Source organism: Rattus norvegicus, chromosome 7 (assembly GCF_036323735.1).
Source record: "Rattus norvegicus strain BN/NHsdMcwi chromosome 7, GRCr8, whole genome shotgun sequence".
Lineage (NCBI taxonomy): Eukaryota > Metazoa > Chordata > Mammalia > Rodentia > Muridae > Rattus > Rattus norvegicus.
In genome coordinates, this window is record NC_086025.1 from 70570669 (window position 1) to 70588970 (window position 18302).

The 18302-nt window shown below is 44.1% G+C and overlaps 1 protein-coding gene across 8 annotated transcripts in view; it reads right to left on the reverse strand.

Annotated features, from left to right (window-relative positions):
- Ncald (neurocalcin delta) overlaps nt 1-18302 on the reverse strand; it is a 432081-nt gene that overhangs the window by 152986 nt on the left and 260793 nt on the right. Inside the window, exon 4 of one of the 8 annotated variants that reach the window (XM_063264159.1) lies at nt 15553-15624. The exons of the other annotated variants lie outside the window; for them this stretch is intronic. The gene's annotated coding sequence lies outside the window, so the exon portion shown is untranslated. The remainder of the gene's footprint in view (nt 1-15552; nt 15625-18302) is intronic. 8 annotated transcript variants of the gene reach the window in all.

An 18302-nucleotide genomic window follows, 5' to 3' on the forward strand; every position in this document is an offset into this window, starting at 1 on the left:
TCACTGAGACAAAAACACCTGGTTAGGCCACAGACCAGATGACAAGCTCCTATGACTGAACCAAGCTGAAACCCCGGGGTTCGTGATGGCCACACAAAAGGGAAATGTTACCAAGGAGAGACCTCATTCCCAAAATATCTTTGGTGTGAGCCCAGAATGAACCAGACGAGCTGTGAAGTCATAGAATTTGCTCTTAATTAACTTAAAAGTCACCAGTTTGGAGGCCGCGTGGCTGAAGCACATGAGCTCCCTGGAGAGGACACATCTGCTGTGGAGACGATAGCAACTGTTGCCGGGGTTACTCTGCATAGATTTGAAGGCTGTTTGGCCATGAGAAGTGACTCTTGCATGGAGCTGTCAGATAGCTGACGGATGACTGAAGCAGGTCATGAGTATGGTAACTTTGCCTTCATGTTTTCTGGTCTCTTTATGGCCTCAGCCTTTGAGTCAGATCGTACTCAGTTTTGAATGCAGCCCTGTTGACCATTTGAAAAAAAATAAAGCTCAAGGCTCTCATTCAGGATTCTTTGGCTGTTAGAGCTGGTCTGTGCCTTCAGCAGCTGGAGCACCAGAGGTCCTCCAGTCTTCTCAGGAGGCTGATACCAAACTAAATCCAAGGACATAAGATAAAGGTGTCAGGAACAAGAGACCCGCAGGAGGTCCACGGTGAGTTGGCCACCTGACTGCACACCTCAGGGCCACAGAGCTTAGGCAAATGAAGGGAAATATTTTTTAGCACAGTGCCCTAGCTAGATAGACAATTATCAATGTGTAACCGTCCACAGGAAATCAATTTTACAGCTTGCTAGTCCCTTTATTCAGGGAAGCAGCCTGCTCTTCTTGCAGCCCTGTGGCATCCCTTTGACCGGCTTGGGCTGCTGGCTCAATAGATGAGCTCTGTCTGTCCTTTTTATTGTGTGTGGCCTGGTGTCATTTTTACTGTTTCCATGATCTGTAGTTCAGAGTTTTGGAATCAACCTGGATCTCCTGTGTTGGGGGGCCTGTGCTGAAGCAGGACATCATGTCAGAGAACACAGGGTAGAATAAAGCTACTCATGGCATCTGGGAAGCACGGGGAAGGACAGGAAGGGACCAGGTCTCAATGTCTTCCACACGTGCATGCCACCAGTGACATCTCTAGCTTCACAGAGGCCCTTCGTCCTACAGCTCTTCCACCCAATGGCATCCATGATAGAGACAAAATCTCTAGCATGTAAACCTCTGGGAGCATTTAAGTGTCAAATCATAACGCACAAAAAAATGTAGACTCACTGGAGATTGAGTGGCACTCAGAAGGGCGTGGACACACCCTACAGATGCTCCCTCTGACACTGCATTGTATTGTGTGCTTTTTGCTTGCGTACTTGTCTAAGTCCTGGATTCCTGGCCTCTGTGATGCTCCTGCTTTCCCAGACGATGGCTTTGAAATCATCTCTCTGCGCTGAATGAAAATCTGGCTTCTTGTGGTGAATCTTTCCATAGCATCAGCCAAGTGATGAAAACCTTCGTCAGCACAACACAAGTTTGGGACCCCAGGCAGCAAGTGACTCATTCCCCTTCAGTTTACACCATCAGATTAATCACTAGACAGAGCTTACCAGGAATCTAATTATGGGGAGAAGCAAGTTTGGTGTTGAGGACATCAATAGATGTGTCTTGGAGCTAGTTCATGATGTCCTGGAGCAAGCAGTACAAGAGTCCAGGGCCCGGAAGCTTCTAGAAGGCGGCCAGGAAATTAACTTACCTGTTACATGCAGATTGAAACATTTGAAAACAACACCCCAGGCAGTCTTGGAACTTCCTGGAAGGCAGACACATTAATATTTCTCATGTGGCCTTAGCTTTACTGGGATGGAAAACTATTTGGAAATAAAAGATTCTACAAAAATAAATATAGAGATAAGAGAAACTTCGGTTTGGCATTTATGGTAGCAGAGCCTAGACAAGAGAGATCAAAGCCTCCCTGCACTAAACTCTGATGGTTTTATGTGGAAAGGAGGTGCGAGCTAATTAGAATGTATTTCTTCCTGACGTTAATGACCCTCCACAAGACTCTGGAAGCTTTGAACGGCAGCAGCAGCTGGTGCCTCCTACACACCAGAAGAAGCAAGCAGCTGCCTAAGTTCCTCATTGTGATAGAGCAGGCTAGACCTACAGGGTGGGTGGGGAGGAGGTGGGAGCTGGACAAAGTTAGGGAGTTGCTGCCTGCTCTCTGCTGACAGGCTAAGTATGGACCGTGAGCTCAGCAGCCTAGTCTCAGAAACAATTAACATCCATCTGCTTAAACCTCCCAGGGGACCACTCCCAGGGGACCCCTCCTTGCCCTCGTTCCATTTAATCTCCTTCCACCACCAATCCAGGGTGAAATTTTAAGAAAACCAAGAGTTTTATACATCAAAAGTCATGGGAGAGGCCTGGTTGACCTACAGGTCACCACAAGAGTCAAAGAAGCAAACAGGGACTCTGAGGAATGACTATTGCTTCGAGGATTTTAAGTCAGAGACGGAATATCTGAATTAGCCCAAGAGCCAACTTGAGCCCCATAAAATGAGAGATAAAATAACATTTTAAAAATGAAACCCTTATTTCGACATAGTGATTACCCCAAAAAGGTTAAAGCTGTCCTTTGTGCCCAGGTGATCTCTCTGAGTTGTTTGAAACCCAGATCCAGACGTTCAAAGGGTTTGGACTTAGGGTTTGAGCACCAACTGCTAGCACAGAGATCACTGTTACTCCTAAGTCTAAGCCACCTCGACTGAGTCTTATAGACAACTGTCTCAAGGTACTGCCAGCCTGGTTTCCAACAATCTGATCGCTTAGAAGTAAAGACTCAAACACCCTTTAAGGAGACACTTACATTTCAGAAGAATGTGGGCCAGAAAGGTCAGAAAGGCCACTGCCCTTGGCCTCTCTGTGTCCTCTTGCATCTGCTTATGATTTTATTTTCGAGTTTTCCCTGATCTTCCCTTTTCTTGATGTGCTTTTCTCTGTAGTATGAGATCACAAATTTGAACAATCGATTTAAGTTCAAGATTGTATTGTGCTCTTAGACAAGCAGATACTTTGTGGCTTACTCCCAGGGCTTAGGTGAAATATCATCCTCTGCCCCCGTGAGTTGGCAAATATGTTGCTATATCATTATAATGACCAATGTTCCTACGAAGACAGGAATGCAGTCTTCACTCTCAGCTGGATTGGATTTAGAACCATGAAGAAAACACACTCCTCTGTCTGTAAGGGTGTTTCCAGACACGCTTACCTCAGGAGGGAAGACCCACTCTGAATATAAGATGTGTTAATACAATAGGCAGGTATCACTCTCGCATTTGACAAACTGTTAAGGCCATGTACATTGATTCCATACTAAATATGACAAATTAAACACACCCGCTGACCTCTTTCCCCAATATAAAACCTGTACAAAACAATTAGAGAGTATAAAACTTTATATCTACAGTCCAAAGAAGAAAAGAGATAAAATAATAAAGGAAAGATAACAAACACAATTTCAAGAAATGGAAATAGAATTGACAAGATGTTGGGTCTACACCACAAGGAAGGCTGAAATCAATTACCTACAGATGTTATGGGACCTGGGGACATGCTGAAGGTGGGGTCACCTCTGAAGATGAGGACAGAATGGAACAGAGTCAAGGGAGAGATGGAGAGAAGAGTTAAGGAAGTTACTTCTCCTTTGCTGTGACAAACTGCCTGACAAAGCCATTCCAGGAAGGAAGTGTGTGCTTGGCTCATGGTTTAAGGGCTCCAGTCTATCCGGATGGCAAGGGTGTGGCGGTGGGAGCCTGAAGTGGCTGCTGGCATTCAGTGTGCAGTAAACAAGCAGAGAGAGACAATCGCTAGGGCCCAGCTGGGTGTTCACACTCCCCTAGTTTGTTCAGTCTGGGACTCTAACCCCCAGGGTAGTGCCAGCCAGCCATATTCAGGGTGGGTATTTCCTCTCAAAGTTAAACCTCTCCGGAAACACCCTTATGGACATACCCAAGAGTGAGTCTTCTAGGTGATTCTAGTCCAACCAAGTTGGCAGCATAGACAGCTACCACAGCCAGGAGGACATCTGTCTCATGCATCCTTCCCAATTCCCCAAGGCAGTTGCTGTCCTGTCTTTAGCAGAACTCTGAAGGTTTGCTCACAGGGCACAGGGATTCTGAAGAAGAAGCTCAGCAGGGAAGTGTGAGGCAAGAGGCTGAAAATGGGATTTACAGTCTCTGCCCTGTCCCCAGCACCAAGGATACCAGAAGCATAAAGGGAAATTAGAGGATTTCTCCAAAAAGAAATAGAGCAGTCCCAGAAAAAGAGCAATAGCACAGATAATTATGGATTCCCCAACAAGCTGAGCAAGTGACTAGTTAGAACTGCCTCAAAGAGTCCCTCAGAGCGTCCAGGCTACACAGTTGCCAGTGAGCTTTTCCTCACTCACTCTTGACTGTGAATGCACAGCTGGGGAGTACCAGACATTTTAAGAAAGATTCTAATGAAAGGCAAACAACTAAACAAAGAGAGAATGAACTTGGAGAAAACAAACAAACAAACAAACAAAAAGTGTAGGCAGCTGAAGAGAGCTTGAAAGTGGCCATAGAACAGCCCAGAAGAACAAGACAAGACAGCGTGTCTGAGACGCAAGACTAAGAAACTAAGGAACTGAAGGAAGTGAGGAATGAGTTCATAGATATAAAAGTCTTAGAACAAGAGTCTTTTGATGCAGTGAATAGTTCTAAAGACACGCTTAGGAAGTACCTTCACATATTGAAAAGGGAGAGGGTACTAAAAGTGGAGGAAGAGAACACAGAGTAAGAATGAGAAGGAGAGTTGAAACAAGACGTCCAGTGCTGGATAAGGAATGTTCTGGAAGAGAAAATGGCAGTGAAACATTACAAGAAGAAATTTTCTACATCAACAGCAACTGTGTTTCTTCGCTGCATGTGCTCACAGACATGATACAGTGTCTCAGACAACATCTATATCAGTCATGTTAGGTGGGTATGAGGCAAGACGATCACATGAGCTCTGGGACAGTCAGCACTAGGATGTGAGTCCTAGCTATCCAGGGCCATAGAGTAAGTCTCTGTGCCAAAAACTTAAGGGAAAAGGAGATATTATTTGACATTTTCAGAATGTCAATAACAGAGATGATCTAGAAGTTTCTAGAAAGAAATAGTAGGTTATTATAAAAAGAGTTTTAGAAACCAGAATGAAAAACTTTCAAGGCCAACATTGGAACCCTGACTTCTTGAGGGAAAACGAGCCTCTGTAAGTAATTAGAGCAATGAAGCTAATCTCTACATCATGAATTTGATTATGGTATGTTTTCATGCGTGTCAAACATAATTACCTCTGATGTATCCAGTGTCAAGATACTTCCCAGGAAGCATGGCCCCTATTTTCCTTTTCAAAGCAACTGGGAAAATCAGGGAAGATGAAAAGAAGATTCAAGGAGAATACCCAACTCAGGAAAGAGGGGAGTCACCTCTAGATGGAAAGAGGGGGAGCACCTCAGATGGGAAGAGGGGGAACTCATTTGTTCCTCATGGCAGCTGTGGTGAAATCATGTCAAAAAGTGCTTCAAGAGACACAAACCCACTGTGAGGGAAAAGAGTGACCCTGGCCAGATAGGGAACTATTTAGGCAGAGGGTGAAAGAAGCACTCCTGGAGACAGTGACATTTGACAAAGACCCAGAGGAAGCAGTGAAATGTGTGAGCATTCAGAGGAAGGGTTGGTGGGAAAGAGCAAAGTAGGGTGATGATTCAAGTACCCAGGGAGAGGGGGCTTCGAAACTTGTGATGCTAAGGCTAGTCCTCAGCTGTGAAGTCAGAATTTCATGGAGGCTGGGGCTGAGACATTAGGGTTTTTTCTTTTAAAAGTTCCTCATGCGACTCTAACACACTGCGGGGCAGAGAACTATGCTAATCAGCAATCAGAGCACCCTCTCGTGCTAGACTCTGAGACACACTCTGTCATTACCATTAGCTCCAATCAAGCTCCTGAAACACAGAGCTAGGCTACTTACTGCCATACCCGGGTGACACAGGGACACACAGAGCTTTCCACAAGTCACTGATGAAGACAACCCTGCACTGCACCCCAGACTTTCCCAGAGAGCCTATCAGGTGTGGGAAATGAGTCTCCTCCATACACGAGCAACTCAATGTTCAACCAGACTGCAGGGAGTGCCACCAGCCTGTGAGGGTGCAGGAATCCCAGGCTGACTGAAGCGAGTAGGATTAATTATGGGTGCTTTCATGTGGGTTATTTTATTATGAGCCAGGGTCTTACCATGTCTTACAACTTCACGTTATTTTTTCCCAGGTGGCACAAAATGTACAATACTTAAAATTATATATATATATTTATTATATATCATATATATATACATGTACACACACACACACACACACACACACACACACACACACACACACACATGATAGCCTCGACGCAGATTGGCTGGACTCTGTAGTCTGGCTCTGCATTTCTGCTGTCTGCTTTAGGGGAGTGGGCTGCTCCCATTAACTATAGCTCAGCTCTAGGTTTCCATTTACACTGTCTGTTGGCAAAATCAGCACCATCTCCAGTAACAGCCCCAGCTTCAGATGGTGCATCTGCCTTCATTTGTCTGTGATCCTTTGGGGTCAAAGGGTCCCAGCCCCCAAACTATGTGCCCTTATTAAACTCAAATTGACCTTCTAAACCCTCATCCTCTGGATATTTGGCATCCCACAATTCCCTGTCCAGTTGGCCTGAGTTACTTGAGTTACTTTTAGGACTTGTGGTAGCCTTTGCCTGTGTGTGTGTGTGTGTGTGTGTGTGTGTGTGTGTGTGTGTGTGTGTATGTGTGTGTAGTATAGTGTGTGTATATACATGTGTGTTGTGTATGTGTAGTGTGTGTATACACATGTGTGTATGTATGGGGATAGGTGTATGTACACATGTATATACATATGAGGGTGAGGGGATAGAACAGGGTGGTCCTGTATGAGGGGAAGGTGGAACAGTAGGGTCCTGTATGAGGAAAACTTCTAAAGATGTTTACCTCCTAGCCGAGAACCTGCAAATACTTTCTTTACATGGAAAGAAGGTTCAGAAATAGGATGTGTCAAAGCTCTCAAGATGGGAAGATCAACCTGGACTCCCTGGTGGACCTCTGTAATTACAAAAGTCTCTATAAGAGATGCTGAAGGATCAGCTCAAAAGCTGAGGTGAACACTCAGGAGCAAATGATTGGAATGGTGAGAGAGGGTTTGTGAGCCAAGGAATGCAGGCAGTCTCCAGAAAAGACTAAGGATGGGTTTTCCCCTCTAGGCTTCCTGAAGGAGCCCTGCTCTGTCCAGACTCCAACTTTCAGAACAGTGAGATACAAACTGGCATGGTTTAGATCCTTAACTTGCTAGATTGTGTCATAGAAGCTAGCTCAGAATGCATGCCTGAGTATCCTGACAAGAGATCAAGGAGTGGGAAGGGAAGAAAAGGCAACAGGTCCCAGGGTGACATGTTGAAATGCTTGCCTCAGGCACCATTACTGACAGACTATGCCATAATGCAGCCTCAAAATTAAATAAATAAATAAATAAATAAATAAATAAATACATGTGCTATGTACTGAAGGGTTTAAATTTGCTCATATATTCTAGCTTTTTAAAATTATTAATACTGCTACTACTATTATTTTTATTTTTATTATTAGTTTGTTTATTTGCTTTTCAAGACAGTAGCCCTGGCTGTTCTGGAATTGTAGACCAGGTAGTCCTTGATCTCAGAGATCCTCCTGCCTCTGCCCCCCACATCGTCCACGTGCTGAGATTAAAGGTGTGCCATGTTCTACCTCACCAATTCACCACCAGTTCATATCCTACATCTACGCCATGCTACGTAGCACAGCTGGCACGGTGTTATTTATCCCTGTACTTATGTGTGACCCATGGGACTACGCGGGCATTGTCCAGGAAGACTGAGGCCTTCCAATCTGGTTAAACCAGATGCAGGGAAGATCAGCATTACTGTGGCTTCATTTGGTGCATCCTTTTGAGAAGCTTCAAACCCACTTTCTCTATATCAAATTTCTCTAATATTTACTTGTGTTTTCTGTTTCTAGGAAACAGAAGCATATTATGTTCTCCTACAGTTTGAAAATTGAGGAAATTAAAAACAGAAAACACATCAGGCCGTCGGCATGGGTGCCATGCTAATTTGTAGAAGCAGGGACGGTCGTCTTTGTTTCTCAGCCTTCTGTGGCCCTTCTCATGTCATAAGCTTATAAGTGATACCCCACAGCAATGACTGCCTTAGTGGCTTAGATCTGCGGAGAAGTGGCTTTGTCCCCAACCAAATAGCCATCTGTTTCCAAGGGTAATCAGATCAAAAGCCCAATAAGAAAATGGCTTCCCAAGGTTCCTGTTTTCTCCTAGGGGATTCTTTTCAGTTCTGGCGTGGGTGTGTATATAGTCACTGGAGTTGATTTGCTCACATCAAGTTCATATGAAATAAATAAGAATTGAAATCACACACGGAAGACCACACAGGAATCCAAGAGCTTTTTGGTTTAGTTTGGCTTTGCTTTGGGTTTTTCTGTTCCTTTATTGAATTATCCCAGGACTGTGCAAAAGTAACGAGGAGTGCCTGGAGCTCAAGGTCATTTGGTGATGTACACCATGGTCAGAATTAACTTCTGGGAGTGGCCCAGTCTACCACTGCTGCCTCCAAGACCCACAGACTCTATATGATTGTTTGCTTTGGAGAAAGCTTTGACATGATCTTGAAAAGCCAAAAGAACTCCATTTATTACGAAAAGAAAGTTTTGGAGAAATGAAATTTGTTCGAGGGTCTGCTTTAGACCAAAACAAAGTAAGGTGGGTTGAGTGGAGAGATGACTCAGTGGTTAGAGCATGTGCTGCTCTTACAGAGGATCCAGGTTCAGTTCCCAACACCCCCATGGTGGCTCACAACAATCTGTAACTCCAGCTCCAGGAGCTAGAACACCTTCTTCTGATGTCCAAAGCACTGTGCATGAATGCAGTACTCACATGTATGGAACTGCGGTCAAAGCTTCATACACCCAAGACAAATGAGTAGGTCATTAAAATGTTAAATGAAGAAGGGAGATGCATGAGGAAAGAAGACCTTAAGTAAGAATGATCTGATCAAAACGGACAAGGAGAGAGGGAAGTGTCCATAATGTATCTAGGAACACACCAGCCAGTCTAATGTCAAGGGGGCATCCCTGCAAGACTGGAATGAAACCAAGAGCGCATTATAAATACACTAGTTCAGGAGAACAGAATATGAGACTATGCTCCATGTGCTTCAAGCGGAATTTAATTCTTGAGGTTTCCCTGCATTCCTCCCGGAAAGGGTGACCAACGGCGTTCTTGGCAGTTAACAAAGTTCTTGTATTTTGGCAGAGTCTGTTCTCTGAGGCCCACAGTCAGTTTCCTCATCAGTCCCTGTGCCTTTGAAAAGTCGGGAAACCATAGCGACAGTAAGTAGAAAAGTCTGGGAAAATGCAAAGTGGTAGAGGTTCTCCAAGACTGCTCTCTGGGCAGTTAACTTGGATCCTTACAGTGCTTCTCTCCCCATCATGGAAGTTCTACCAGCCCCTGCAAAAGCCTAGTGCACTGCAGAGGAGACCGGACACAAGTCTTAGCAGGGCTATGCCCCTCTGCCAGCGTTTACTTCAGCTGTGTGCCAAGGAAGATGTTCCTAGACAGTTTAACTCCTCTGTAATTCAGAAAATTCTGAGGGTTGTTTTTTAAGCATTTACTCTTTAAATATAGCTAACTCTTGAGAATGTGTGGGCCTGAGTCCATCGGATCTGTATTATGATAATGCCTCATCAAAGGACGCTAGAAAAAGAATCTAGTTCATTGCTAGCTGGTGGCACCGAATTTGTCTTTCAAGCCAAGACTGTTTGTCAGGTTATCAAGCACTGAGGATGCAGGAAGATTTCTGGGAATCCCATCCCCTGCTTCCCCTGCTTTCCCTGCATCCCCTGCATCCCCTGCATCCCCTGAGTGTTACCAGAAGCCAATCTAAGTGGTGGATTGCATGGTGACGCATAGCAGTGTTCTTGTTTTAATGTACTTGAGGAAAAATAGAATTGGCACATTTAACTGGCAAGTTCATAGGAAGTGCTCTGTGGGACACATGTCAAGTCAATGCATAAAGAGGAAGTGAGTCTTTTTAAAGAGATATTAAGTTTATTTCTTAAGAATTTTATTTAATATGCATTGGCATCAAACAGTTGTGAGCTGCCATGTGGGTGCTGGAAATTGAACCCAGGTCCTCTGGAAGAGCAGCCAGTGCTCTTAGCTGTTGAGTCATCTCTCCAGCCCTAGATATTAAGTTTAAAAATAGCATAGATATCAGCTTTTAGGATAATCTCTGCTCCAGTTGTCGGGGGATACACTAGGTCCAGTCTGTGCATGCTGTTTTGGTTGGTGGTTCAGTCTCTGAGAACCCAGAAGGGTCCAGGTTGGTTGACTCCGTTGGTCTTCCTGGGGAGTTTCTATCCCCTCCGGGGCCCTCAATCCTTCCCCTAACTCTGCCATAAGACTCCTCAAGCTCCATCCTATGTTTAGTTGTGAGCTTCTGAATCTGTTTCAGTCAGCTGCTGGGCTGATCCTCTGAGAGGACAGTTATGGGAGGGTCCTGTCTGCAAGAATAACCGAGCATCATTAATAGTGTCAGAGACTGGTGCTTGCCTGTGGGATGGGTCTAAAGTTGGGCCTGTTATTGGTTGGCTGTTCCCTTAGTCTCTGCTCCATCTTTGTCCCTGCATTTCTCATAGACAGAACAAATTTTTGATTGAAAATCTTACGGGTGGGTTGGTGTCTTTTGCCTGGCATCAGTGGGAGAGGATGTGCCTACCCCTGCAGAGACTTGATGTGCCAAGTTTGTGGGGGTGGGGTGGGTATCCAGAGGGAGCCTCCACCCTCTCAGAGAAGGGGAGGTGGCTTAGAGGAAGAGAATATTTGAGGAGGGGGTCAGGAGTGGGAGCGCCTGTGATTGGAATGTAAATTGAACAAGTAAATTAATTAATGGGAAAGACAAACAACCAAACACAAATAGCAGAAATAGAATGTGATACAGTGAAAAATCATGAAGCTAAGACTCAGGTGATTAAGGCTTGGGAAACTGTTTAAGGGAATGAGTTAGTCGGGGAAAGGTGGCTCAGCCATGGCTCTCTTTCCTTCTCTTCAGAAGCCTTGAGTACGGAGCAGAGGGTGGGAAAGCAGCTGCTTCCCTATGATTCAATGGGTTAGAATTCACAATTTCATACTGAGGACAAAGTCTGTAAATCATCACTTCTGAATGATTAAGCAATTAGTCAAGGACAGCCTTTCCATGAAGTCCCCCACTGGAAGCACTGGTCCGTTCTTTACTGTTTGGAGGCTAACCGTTCACCCTGATTAGTCCCAGTATTGTCCCAGTGAAGAGCAGTCGAGCTAAAGCTTAAAGACAACCTTTAGTCATTCTAGACCCACTATCACATCACTGCTGCTGAATGAGTCTTTCTGGTTTCCAGCAAGGCCTAGCCTTCTGGGGACATTTAGCTTGATTTAAGAGAAATCAAATCAGAGAAGCAACTCTAGGTGGGTGAGATTGGACTGTGAACCAGCTTAAGGACTTGCATGGTTGCTCTCTAGACACTGGAGCGTTAGCACTGAGTAAAAGGAGACACAAATCTTTCCCATTGGGAAGGCTGACATCTTAACAACGGTGAGGTATTTGATCACTGGAGTTGTAAAGCATCGGTGTCCCAGTGCTGAATCAGTAGCAGCTCAGGATGATAGAATACATGTGGGAATGGTTTCCAGGACTTATTTGGGCAGCTGTAGCCTGGTGACCATCATTCAATATTTCTCACGAATCTGTTTTAGTCCAAGTGAAGGTCTTAGCTGAACAATTGTACCTACTGAATTTAAAAATTCTTGTGTCCCTAAGTGGAAGAGAAAGGGCACTAGAGACAGAAAACAAAGTGGTCAGTAAAAGTATAGAAAGGACGAAAAAGAAAACCAGCTCTTCTTGAGGGACCTTAAATCTAAATTTGTGCCGGGCTAAGCACATTCCTGTGTTAATGTTTTATTATTATTGCATCATGACATAAATAACATAACTTCATATTAATAATGGCTAACTTGGGCTTTCTCTGTACAGGAAGTGGTCTGGACACTCTCCCTAACGTGATCTCACTTATTCCTACCATAACTTTATGACGAAGGGACTATGTGGTTTTTAGCCACAGATGAAGAATTGTGGTTCAGAGAAGGTAAATCATTTGCTCTGAACTCCAGTTAGAAAGTGGAAGAATTCGGTACAGATGTCAGCATGTTTGGACTCTAAATTCATTCATTTCTTGACCCTGTTTGGGGAAGCTTCTACCTCAGCAGGAGGCATCAGCCATTGCCTGATGCACAGACAATATGTCCTTCAGACAGGTTGTGCCTCCTCAATAAACTTCTATTAAAGACCAGTCCACCTACAGGCCTCAGGAGGAACTTACTATGACTATTTTGCTAAACGGACATAGGTTAAAGTTTCCTCTAAATTCATATCTGTATGACAATAGATTCCTGGGACTCTCAGGCATCATCTTTATGCAACAAACAGCAATTAATTCAGAAACAACAACTGCTCAGAGTGAGGACAGTGTCAGTGGTGTGCCCAGTCATGGATGAGATGTCTATATCGGCCCATTCAGAAGGCGTAGGGATCATCTGGAAGAAGAGGTGGGAGGACTGTAAGAGCCAGAGGTCAGGGAAGACCATGGTAAAACTGTCTTCTGGATGGGACGGGACTCCACTCACGAATGCATAGCAGGCGTGGTTTCCAGTAGAAGGCGAGGCCAGTCGACACTCTGTTGTGGATGAAGATAGAGCTCGTGAGACCCCCAAAGTTAGCTAGGAACTGTTGATAAGGTGATGGCTTCCAGTGGGGGAGTGCCAAGAGTCCGTTCTCTTTAAGGGCATGGCCCCTGTAGGTCAGTCATGCTCCAGCAGATGATCTCACACTCATAAGTATACGGGCAGTCCAAACTGGATTTGGTGAGTTATGTTTTTTTTTTAAAAGGATGAAAGGTTGGGGTAGGGGACGTATGTGGAGGGATGATCACGGAGAAGGTAAGGAGACAAGTGGAGGTAATATAATAAAAATACATCGTATGTATGTATGTATGAAGTTCTCAAATAATTAATAAACAAAATATTCTCCTCCTGCTGATCCCATCTCCCCCATCAGTTCACTGTGAGTTTATTTTCCAGCCTCTCTGCCCCAGAATTCCCTCTTGACTACTTACTGGACATCACCACCATGACACAACAGCAGTGAAAATTAGAACCGTAAACAGGATGTAGGCATTCCGGAAGTGCTTTGACTCGTTGCTGCTACTGTGTTTTGTTTTGTCTCTCCTTCTGCATAGTCCTTGGTCCTGGATGGGGTTAATCCCAGCTTCAGGGCTGATCTCTATCTGTGATGAGTGATGCCTAATTTATAGACAGTGCACTTTGCTTAATCCCATATAAAGCCAAGAACGAATATCCAATGAGAAGGAATAAAGATATCCCAGATGACACTAACACCGCTGCATCCTGATGGCCGGTGCTGCTGCACTGGGATGTGTCTGGCCTTGCACTTTCAGTCCTTATCATAATAACTATGAGTAACAAGATGGGAGACTCTACATCTGGATGCAGATGAGATATTTTGCCTCATCTGCAAACAATCTACCCTGGCAGGCAATGGCACTATCCCCAAGCACTTACCCCATGTGCCCTGGCTGAGGCATGCTCAAGAGCTCAGTGGTAAATGTCTTAGAGAGAGTTCTCTGCTAATTCTTGAAGGTCTTCAAATGCCTCCCCATGGAAACAAGCACATGCTACGGATGTAAGGGAGAAAGGTGTTGATGCTGGGAGCACCTTGGACCAGTTTATCACCCACCATTTTGTTCCATATAGAGCTGCTGACCTGATCTAGTCAGAAATTGACAACTTTGGAATTCCTGCTTAAATCATATTGTCAAAGATTTCATTCTGTTACTTTTATCCAATGTATTTTCTTCCAGTAGAAATGGCAGTAGGTGATGGTAATCTAACCCTGTAAGAGTCCAGTTAGGAAATAAACTTAGATTCGAGAGCTTCAGTGTATCCCAAGTTTAAAAACAAATTTCAGGTTTGCACTAGGAAGTTCATCTCAAATAACATGGCTATTTAACAAGCCATTTCAGATTTCTCTCAAGCTCCACCTATTTGAATTAAGTGAACTTGAATTACATGGATTATTTTTCCAGTGCTGGGGAGTGAACCAGATCCTTACGCATGCTAGGCAAGTACTCGACCACCAGGTTCCACCCCAGCTCAAACTAAGTGAAATTTTGCCACTATACAGTTAGAGAAAGTTAAATTATTGATCGGGTGGTATTTGCTATGAGGTGTATGCTTTGTATTCAATTTTTTTACTGTAGACTAAGATTTTAAAAAATCAGTAAGTGGTACGGTGTCATTTTTCCCCTGTTGTAATCACGGCATGTTAATTCCATTGGCACTAAAACTTGACCAAGACTTGAAAAACGACTCTTAGAGTAGGTGCTGCTACCTACACAATACTCAGTTCAGTGTATGGCCAAGGTTCTTCTTACGCATCAGGCAAGGCCAGGAACTGGGTCATGATGACACAAAGGAATGCCTAGGTATCTGTCCAGGCTGGTGCTACTTCAAACATGGCCTGTGGACCAGCTCCATTAGACCAGAGGAAGACAAGCACATCAATACTCCCCATGGAAGTTGTGATATCAGAGGTGTGATCAAGTGGCTTCCTGCCACCAATAGGATCCGAAGTGTTTTGGCTTCTATTAACATTGCTTGTTGGCTTTCATGAGGATCTAAGTGTTGGTCCTGGTCAGAAAGACACACCTTCTCATAGAGCATTTGAGAAGCACTAGCCCAGAGTACTCAAAACCTTCTGGGAGGGTCTAGAGAGATGACTCAGTGGTTAAGAACAGCTGCTGCTTTTCCAGAGGTCCTGAGTTCAATTCTCAGCAACTATATGGTGGCTCAAAACCATCTACAGTGAGTTCTATGCCCTCTTCTGGCATGCAGGTGTACCTGCAGACAGAGCACTCATATACATAAAAATAAATAAATCTTTAAAAATTTTTAAAAAATAAAGTCTTCTAGAAGGTAGATCCTTAAACAACCCTGAACATGACAGCAATACAGAAGACAGCTCTATTTTACAAACTGTTCTAGCTTCATATGAGCCACATGGGAAAAATTTTTTAAGTAGTCATTTTCTTTATGGTACCATATATTAGTCATATGCCTGTGTAAACATACACATTCTGAAGCCTTTCGTGGGCTCAATGGCATGGCAACATACCTCTTTGGGAGAGCTAGTCATATACGATTAAAGTGACTTTGAAATGCCAGTTCTTAGCTTTATAGTAACAAAATACAGTGTTTTCATTTTCAGAAGTTTTGATTAAACCATGAGATATTAAGGGAAGATTAAATCAACATACATATATTGTAATATAATAACTTACATGAAAATGCCAAGCGTTGGCACCAGAGGACACAAGAGTGGCTTCCCTGAGCCCCTCGTTGTTTGTAGCTTCCTATAAAACCAGAATTGATCTCATGTTAAATGTGTTTGTACATGTTACCCAAAGGCTGGATACTCGTGGGAGCATTGGAGTCAAAGACTTCTTTGGCACTGAAATTCTCAAAAGTCTATCTTGTAAAAGATAATAGAACCACACATAAGTTCTAAATTCTGACGTTAAAACCCTAAGACGGCAGCAAATAGACTAAGGTTCTCGAGCGTACTCATGACCCCCTGGAAGGTGCGTTACTGTGTTAGCCTTTCACAAGCTGGGTGAGTAAATCCCTGATGATGTGGTCTTCTAAGTCTAGTTTCGTTATATTCTTTTTGATTATGCTGTAAGAACAGGACTGTAAATACATTGCACTGTTGAAGACACATTCGCCATGTACCTGTGACGCAAAGCTAAAATTCATCAGTGAGTCACTGATATGACAACAATGCAGTGATTCTCTGCTGAGGGTGATGTTGTCCCTCTCAGGGGACATTTGAGAGAGAGGTGTCATGATCAAGGTCATAGTCTACTGTCCCTGAAATGCTGCTCAACACCTATATGCCCAGGGCAGCTCCTGCAACGGAATTATCAAACTGATTCAAAATGGTCAAATTCATATGCTGAAATCTTAGCCCCATGGTGGTGAGATTTGAAGAAAATGATTAGATTTTAAAGGCAGAGTCTTCATCAGTGAGATGTAGTGTTCATAAAAAGTGGTCACAAACACATGCATACACTTGGACTGTAGAAATGGCTCAGGTGGTAAATTTGACATGAAACATGAAGATCTGAGTTTAAATGTGTGTTCTTTAGAGCACATGGTAGCACACACATGCAATCCTAATGCTAAGAGGTAGAGTCAGGAAGGTCCCTGGGATTTATTGTTTAGCCCATCAGTGTGGCCTACTTGGTTAGTTCCAGGTCAGTGAGAGAAAAAAAGGTGCACATCACACACACACATACACACACACACACCACAGACATATACCACACACACACACACACACACACACACACACACACACACCCCACACACATACCCCACACACACTACATATACATATACCATACACACACACAGCCTCCCCACACACACACTCCACACACACACATACCCCCCCACTACATATACATATACCACACACACACACACAAGCACACACACACCCCACATACACTACATATACATATACCATACACACACATGCACACACACACACACCACAGACATGTACCACACACATATACCACACACACATGCATACACACACATACCACACCACACCACATAGCCTATGTACTATACACCATAACCCTCTTATCCACACAAACTCATTCACACTGTCACCCATCTATTCCATGACAACACTGGCAAAGGTGCAGTCTCTGAACCATGAGATAGGCTCTCCCTGGATGCAGAATCTGCCAATGCCTTCACTGTAGATTTCCCAGCCTCCAGAACTGTAAAATGTAAACTTCTGTTGTTCACAGCCTGCTGTGTTCATGGTGTTTTCTTGTAGCAGCCCATGCTAAGACAGTGACCACTACTGACCTAGCCATGTTGATTCCTACCCTCTGAAAGTCTGAAAGGTTGATGTTCCTGATCGCTTTGCTATTATGCCTCCCTTTGATAGAATGAACCCCTTAGATCAAGCCTGACTTTTGTATCCCTGTGACCCCCCCGTAGGTGCCCTGGCTTGACTCCATCTATGTCTATATCCAAGCATTGCCAGGAGGGATCCTTTCCTGTAGACCAAGCAAGCCTTGGACTTGCAATACTCCTGCCTCAGCCTCCTGGATAGATGAGATTACTGACCTGTGTCAACCAGGTCAACTGTCATGAGGAACTGTCAAGCAGATCTCCAGAGAAGGCAGACTCACTGCAAACCTATGAAATGAGACTTGATCTTATTAAATGTGCCTTATTTAAGTTCCTGTGTGTCAGCAGAATTGGGGCTCACTCAGACAGGGCTCCAGGGATGTGTGGCTCTCCCAGTGATGAGCACAGAGAGTTTTAAGATACACCATCAAATAACAGCTTTAGAGAATAAGGGGAGAGTATGATTTTCCCTAAATGTGTCCACTGCCTGTGAGACCCAAGCCTTGTCTGGAGGGGATGAATGGGGAAAGTCTAGGAACCACATACATGTCTAATAAGTTCTACTCTATCCATATAAAAGGAAACAGAAGAGTCCGAAATGCTCTGCCTCTCTATTCTTCCTCAGGTCTCATAGGTGGATTGTTTCCCTGTAGACTCGCACTGTCCCCTGGTCCTGCCCCCTCCCCTCCAGAGAGAAGTGTCAGAGCATAAGGAGAACAGTAACTGCATTCTGTCCTCAGGATCAAGAGTAAACAAGTTCAAATCTCACCTTCCCTCTTTTACTTGTCTCTCTAGAAGTTCTCTGCAGCGTCTGACTGACTTGACTGCTAAGAGCATCCATGTGTTTTCCTGACAGCTCGGACATGGACAGTTTACTCAACAGAGGAGTCACATACTTCAATGCAGTACTGTATATATTTAATCTTTATCTACATACTTCTTTGATGACATATTCATAAATAAAAACTTGCCACAGAACTTATATATCTCTGTGTTGGTTTATTGTCATCCCATCCCACCAGAATTTAATGCCTATGCTAACATGGTCTTTTGGCCTCATGTTCTTTTGGCTGGGTAAGTGAATGAATAAAGGAAG